The following is a 7,649-nucleotide window of genomic DNA, read 5'->3' on the forward strand; positions in this document are numbered from 1 at the left end:
TTAACTAGTGATGAGAGGTGTCTGTAATAATGACCTGTCAGCCTCTGTATTACTGTAGGTAGTACTATATCAGACCTGTCCTACCCTGTTCCTGGAGAGATACCCTCCTGGAGGTTTTAACTAGTGATGAGAGGTGTCTGTAATAATGACCTGTCAGCCTCTGTGTTACTGTAGGTAGTACTATATCAGACCTGTCCTACCCTGTTCCTGGAGAGATACCCTCCTGGAGGTTTTAACTAGTGATGAGAGGTGTCTGTAATAATGACCTGTCAGCCTCTGTATTACTGTAGGTAGTACTATATCAGACCTGTCCTACCCTGTCCCTGGAGAGATACCCTCCTGGAGGTTTTAACTAGTGATGAGAGGTGTCTGTAATAATGACCTGTCAGCCTCTGTGTTACTGTAGGTAGTACTATATCAGACCTGTCCTACCCTGTTCCTGGAGAGATACCCTCCTGGAGGTTTTAACTAGTGATGAGAGGTGTCTGTAATAATGACCTGTCAGCCTCTGTGTTACTGTAGGTAGTACTATATCAGACCTGTCCTACCCTGTTCCTGGAGAGATACCCTCCTGGAGGTTTTAACTAGTGATGAGAGGTGTCTGTAATAATGACCTGTCAGCCTCTGTATTACTGTAGGTAGTACTATATCAGACCTGTCCTACCCTGTTCCTGGAGAGATACCCTCCTGGAGGTTTTAACTAGTGATGAGAGGTGTCTGTAATAATGACCTGTCAGCCTCTGTATTACTGTAGGTAGTACTATATCAGACCTGTCCTACCCTGTTCCTGGAGAGATACCCTCCTGGAGGTTTTAACTAGTGATGAGAGGTGTCTGTAATAATGACCTGTCAGCCTCTGTATTACTGTAGGTAGTACTATATCAGACCTGTCCTACCCTGTTCCTGGAGAGATACCCTCCTGGAGGTTTTAACTAGTGATGAGAGGTGTCTGTAATAATGACCTGTCAGCCTCTGTATTACTGTAGGTAGTACTATATCAGACCTGTCCTACCCTGTTCCTGGAGAGATACCCTCCTGGAGGTTTTAACTAGTGATGAGAGGTGTCTGTAATAATGACCTGTCAGCCTCTGTATTACTGTAGGTAGTACTATATCAGACCTGTCCTACCCTGTTCCTGGAGAGATACCCTCCTGGAGGTTTTAACTAGTGATGAGAGGTGTCTGTAATAATGACCTGTCAGCCTCTGTATTACTGTAGGTAGTACTATATCAGACCTGTCCTACCCTGTTCCTGGAGAGATACCCTCCTGGAGGTTTTAACTAGTGATGAGAGGTGTCTGTAATAATGACCTGTCAGCCTCTGTGTTACTGTAGGTAGTACTATATCAGACCTGTCCTACCCTGTTCCTGGAGAGATACCCTCCTGGAGGTTTTAACTAGTGATGAGAGGTGTCTGTAATAATGACCTGTCAGCCTCTGTGTTACTGTAGGTAGTACTATATCAGACCTGTCCTACCCTGTTCCTGGAGAGATACCCTCCTGGAGGTTTTAACTAGTGATGAGAGGTGTCTGTAATAATGACCTGTCAGCCTCTGTATTACTGTAGGTAGTACTATATCAGACCTGTCCTACCCTGTTCCTGGAGAGATACCCTCCTGGAGGTTTTAACTAGTGATGAGAGGTGTCTGTAATAATGACCTGTCAGCCTCTGTGTTACTGTAGGTAGTACTATATCAGACCTGTCCTACCCTGTTCCTGGAGAGATACCCTCCTGGAGGTTTTAACTAGTGATGAGAGGTGTCTGTAATAATGACCTGTCAGCCTCTGTATTACTGTAGGTAGTACTATATCAGACCTGTCCTACCCTGTTCCTGGAGAGATACCCTCCTGGAGGTTTTAACTAGTGATGAGAGGTGTCTGTAATAATGACCTGTCAGCCTCTGTATTACTGTAGGTAGTACTATATCAGACCTGTCCTACCCTGTTCCTGGAGAGATACCCTCCTGGAGGTTTTAACTAGTGATGAGAGGTGTCTGTAATAATGACCTGTCAGCCTCTGTGTTACTGTAGGTAGTACTATATCAGACCTGTCCTACCCTGTTCCTGGAGAGATACCCTCCTGGAGGTTTTAACTAGTGATGAGAGGTGTCTGTAATAATGACCTGTCAGCCTCTGTATTACTGTAGGTAGTACTATATCAGACCTGTCCTACCCTGTTCCTGGAGAGATACCCTCCTGGAGGTTTTAACTAGTGATGAGAGGTGTCTGTAATAATGACCTGTCAGCCTCTGTATTACTGTAGGTAGTACTATATCAGACCTGTCCTACCCTGTTCCTGGAGAGATACCCTCCTGGAGGTTTTAACTAGTGATGAGAGGTGTCTGTAATAATGACCTGTCAGCCTCTGTATTACTGTAGGTAGTACTATATCAGACCTGTCCTACCCTGTTCCTGGAGAGATACCCTCCTGGAGGTTTTAACTAGTGATGAGAGGTGTCTGTAATAATGACCTGTCAGCCTCTGTATTACTGTAGGTAGTACTATATCAGACCTGTCCTACCCTGTTCCTGGAGAGATACCCTCCTGGAGGTTTTAACTAGTGATGAGAGGTGTCTGTAATAATGACCTGTCGGCCTCTGTATTACTGTAGGTAGTACTATATCAGACCTGTCCTACCCTGTTCCTGGAGAGATACCCTCCTGGAGGTTTTAACTAGTGATGAGAGGTGTCTGTAATAATGACCTGTCAGCCTCTGTATTACTGTAGGTAGTACTATATCAGACCTGTCCTACCCTGTTCCTGGAGAGATACCCTCCTGGAGGTTTTAACTAGTGATGAGAGGTGTCTGTAATAATGACCTGTCGGCCTCTGTATTACTGTAGGTAGTACTATATCAGACCTGTCCTACCCTGTTCCTGGAGAGATACCCTCCTGGAGGTTTTAACTAGTGATGAGAGGTGTCTGTAATAATGACCTGTCGGCCTCTGTATTACTGTAGGTAGTACTATATCAGACCTGTCCTACCCTGTTCCTGGAGAGATACCCTCCTGGAGGTTTTAACTAGTGATGAGAGGTGTCTGTAATAATGACCTGTCAGCCTCTGTGTTACTGTAGGTAGTACTATATCAGACCTGTCCTACCCTGTTCCTGGAGAGATACCCTCCTGGAGGTTTTAACTAGTGATGAGAGGTGTCTGTAATAATGACCTGTCGGCCTCTGTATTACTGTAGGTAGTACTATATCAGACCTGTCCTACCCTGTTCCTGGAGAGATACCCTCCTGGAGGTTTTAACTAGTGATGAGAGGTGTCTGTAATAATGACCTGTCGGCCTCTGTATTACTGTAGGTAGTACTATATCAGACCTGTCCTACCCTGTTCCTGGAGAGATACCCTCCTGGAGGTTTTAACTAGTGATGAGAGGTGTCTGTAATAATGACCTGTCAGCCTCTGTATTACTGTAGGTAGTACTATATCAGACCTGTCCTACCCTGTTCCTGGAGAGATACCCTCCTGGAGGTTTTAACTAGTGATGAGAGGTGTCTGTAATAATGACCTGTCGGCCTCTGTATTACTGTAGGTAGTACTATATCAGACCTGTCCTACCCTGTTCCTGGAGAGATACCCTCCTGGAGGTTTTAACTAGTGATGAGAGGTGTCTGTAATAATGACCTGTCAGCCTCTGTGTTACTGTAGGTAGTACTATATCAGACCTGTCCTACCCTGTTCCTGGAGAGATACCCTCCTGGAGGTTTTAACTAGTGATGAGAGGTGTCTGTAATAATGACCTGTCGGCCTCTGTATTACTGTAGGTAGTACTATATCAGACCTGTCCTACCCTGTTCCTGGAGAGATACCCTCCTGGAGGTTTTAACTAGTGATGAGAGGTGTCTGTAATAATGACCTGTCGGCCTCTGTATTACTGTAGGTAGTACTATATCAGACCTGTCCTACCCTGTTCCTGGAGAGATACCCTCCTGGAGGTTTTAACTAGTGATGAGAGGTGTCTGTAATAATGACCTGTCAGCCTCTGTATTACTGTAGGTAGTACTATATCAGACCTGTCCTACCCTGTTCCTGGAGAGATACCCTCCTGGAGGTTTTAACTAGTGATGAGAGGTGTCTGTAATAATGACCTGTCAGCCTCTGTATTACTGTAGGTAGTACTATATCAGACCTGTCCTACCCTGTTCCTGGAGAGATACCCTCCTGGAGGTTTTAACTAGTGATGAGAGGTGTCTGTAATAATGACCTGTCAGCCTCTGTATTACTGTAGGTAGTACTATATCAGACCTGTCCTACCCTGTTCCTGGAGAGATACCCTCCTGGAGGTTTTAACTAGTGATGAGAGGTGTCTGTAATAATGACCTGTCAGCCTCTGTATTACTGTAGGTAGTACTATATCAGACCTGTCCTACCCTGTTCCTGGAGAGATACCCTCCTGGAGGTTTTAACTAGTGATGAGAGGTGTCTGTAATAATGACCTGTCAGCCTCTGTATTACTGTAGGTAGTACTATATCAGACCTGTCCTACCCTGTTCCTGGAGAGATACCCTCCTGGAGGTTTTAACTAGTGATGAGAGGTGTCTGTAATAATGACCTGTCAGCCTCTGTATTACTGTAGGTAGTACTATATCAGACCTGTCCTACCCTGTTCCTGGAGAGATACCCTCCTGGAGGTTTTAACTAGTGATGAGAGGTGTCTGTAATAATGACCTGTCAGCCTCTGTATTACTGTAGGTAGTACTATATCAGACCTGTCCTACCCTGTTCCTGGAGAGATACCCTCCTGGAGGTTTTAACTAGTGATGAGAGGTGTCTGTAATAATGACCTGTCAGCCTCTGTATTACTGTAGGTAGTACTATATCAGACCTGTCCTACCCTGTTCCTGGAGAGATACCCTCCTGGAGGTTTTAACTAGTGATGAGAGGTGTCTGTAATAATGACCTGTCAGCCTCTGTGTTACTGTAGGTAGTACTATATCAGACCTGTCCTACCCTGTTCCTGGAGAGATACCCTCCTGGAGGTTTTAACTAGTGATGAGAGGTGTCTGTAATAATGACCTGTCAGCCTCTGTATTACTGTAGGTAGTACTATATCAGACCTGTCCTACCCTGTTCCTGGAGAGATACCCTCCTGGAGGTTTTAACTAGTGATGAGAGGTGTCTGTAATAATGACCTGTCAGCCTCTGTATTACTGTAGGTAGTACTATATCAGACCTGTCCTACCCTGTTCCTGGAGAGATACCCTCCTGGAGGTTTTAACTAGTGATGAGAGGTGTCTGTAATAATGACCTGTCAGCCTCTGTATTACTGTAGGTAGTACTATATCAGACCTGTCCTACCCTGTTCCTGGAGAGATACCCTCCTGGAGGTTTTAACTAGTGATGAGAGGTGTCTGTAATAATGACCTGTCGGCCTCTGTATTACTGTAGGTAGTACTATATCAGACCTGTCCTACCCTGTTCCTGGAGAGATACCCTCCTGGAGGTTTTAACTAGTGATGAGAGGTGTCTGTAATAATGACCTGTCAGCCTCTGTATTACTGTAGGTAGTACTATATCAGACCTGTCCTACCCTGTTCCTGGAGAGATACCCTCCTGGAGGTTTTAACTAGTGATGAGAGGTGTCTGTAATAATGACCTGTCGGCCTCTGTATTACTGTAGGTAGTACTATATCAGACCTGTCCTACCCTGTTCCTGGAGAGATACCCTCCTGGAGGTTTTAACTAGTGATGAGAGGTGTCTGTAATAATGACCTGTCGGCCTCTGTATTACTGTAGGTAGTACTATATCAGACCTGTCCTACCCTGTTCCTGGAGAGATACCCTCCTGGAGGTTTTAACTAGTGATGAGAGGTGTCTGTAATAATGACCTGTCAGCCTCTGTGTTACTGTAGGTAGTACTATATCAGACCTGTCCTACCCTGTTCCTGGAGAGATACCCTCCTGGAGGTTTTAACTAGTGATGAGAGGTGTCTGTAATAATGACCTGTCGGCCTCTGTATTACTGTAGGTAGTACTATATCAGACCTGTCCTACCCTGTTCCTGGAGAGATACCCTCCTGGAGGTTTTAACTAGTGATGAGAGGTGTCTGTAATAATGACCTGTCGGCCTCTGTATTACTGTAGGTAGTACTATATCAGACCTGTCCTACCCTGTTCCTGGAGAGATACCCTCCTGGAGGTTTTAACTGGTGATGAGAGGTGTCTGTAATAATGACCTGTCAGCCTCTGTATTACTGTAGGTAGTACTATATCAGACCTGTCCTACCCTGTTCCTGGAGAGATACCCTCCTGGAGGTTTTAACTAGTGATGAGAGGTGTCTGTAATAATGACCTGTCAGCCTCTGTATTACTGTAGGTAGTACTATATCAGACCTGTCCTACCCTGTTCCTGGAGAGATACCCTCCTGGAGGTTTTAACTAGTGATGAGAGGTGTCTGTAATAATGACCTGTCAGCCTCTGTGTTACTGTAGGTAGTACTATATCAGACCTGTCCTACCCTGTTCCTGGAGAGATACCCTCCTGGAGGTTTTAACTAGTGATGAGAGGTGTCTGTAATAATGACCTGTCGGCCTCTGTATTACTGTAGGTAGTACTATATCAGACCTGTCCTACCCTGTTCCTGGAGAGATACCCTCCTGGAGGTTTTAACTAGTGATGAGAGGTGTCTGTAATAATGACCTGTCGGCCTCTGTATTACTGTAGGTAGTACTATATCAGACCTGTCCTACCCTGTTCCTGGAGAGATACCCTCCTGGAGGTTTTAACTGGTGATGAGAGGTGTCTGTAATAATGACCTGTCAGCCTCTGTATTACTGTAGGTAGTACTATATCAGACCTGTCCTACCCTGTTCCTGGAGAGATACCCTCCTGGAGGTTTTAACTAGTGATGAGAGGTGTCTGTAATAATGACCTGTCAGCCTCTGTATTACTGTAGGTAGTACTATATCAGACCTGTCCTACCCTGTTCCTGGAGAGATACCCTCCTGGAGGTTTTAACTAGTGATGAGAGGTGTCTGTAATAATGACCTGTCAGCCTCTGTATTACTGTAGGTAGTACTATATCAGACCTGCCCTACCCTGTTCTTTCTTTCTTTCACACCAGTATCTCTACTTGCTCATGATCATCTGATGATTGATCACTCCAGTGTTAATCTGCTAAATTGTAATTATTCGCTCCTATGGCCTATTTATTGCCTACCTCCTCATGCCTTTTGCACACAATGTATATAGACTCATTTAGTTTTTTTCCTACTGTGTTATTGACTTGTTTATTGTTTACTCCATGTGTAACTCTGTGTTGTTGTCTGTTCACACTGCTTTGCTTTATCTTGGCCAGGTCGCAGTTGTAAATGAGAACTTGTTCTCAACTGGCCTACCTGGTTAAATAAAGGGTATATATATAATATACCTGGTTAAATAAAGGTGAAATAAGAATGTGCAGACAGGGGTATGGTGGGGTGCAGGTACAGCGGAGGTAAACCCAGGCACCGAGTGATGATAAGAGACGTTGCAACAGGGTTGGAGTTAAAACCTCCAGGAGGGTATCTCTCCAGGAACAGGGTTGGAGTTAAAACCTACAGGAGGGTCTCTCTCCAGGAACAGGGTTGGAGTTAAAACCTACAGGAGGGTCTCTCTCCAGGAACAGGGTTGGAGTTAAAACCTACAGGAGGGTATCTCTCTA

This window comes from Salvelinus fontinalis, unplaced genomic scaffold (genome assembly GCF_029448725.1).
Source record: "Salvelinus fontinalis isolate EN_2023a unplaced genomic scaffold, ASM2944872v1 scaffold_0818, whole genome shotgun sequence".
Lineage (NCBI taxonomy): Eukaryota > Metazoa > Chordata > Actinopteri > Salmoniformes > Salmonidae > Salvelinus > Salvelinus fontinalis.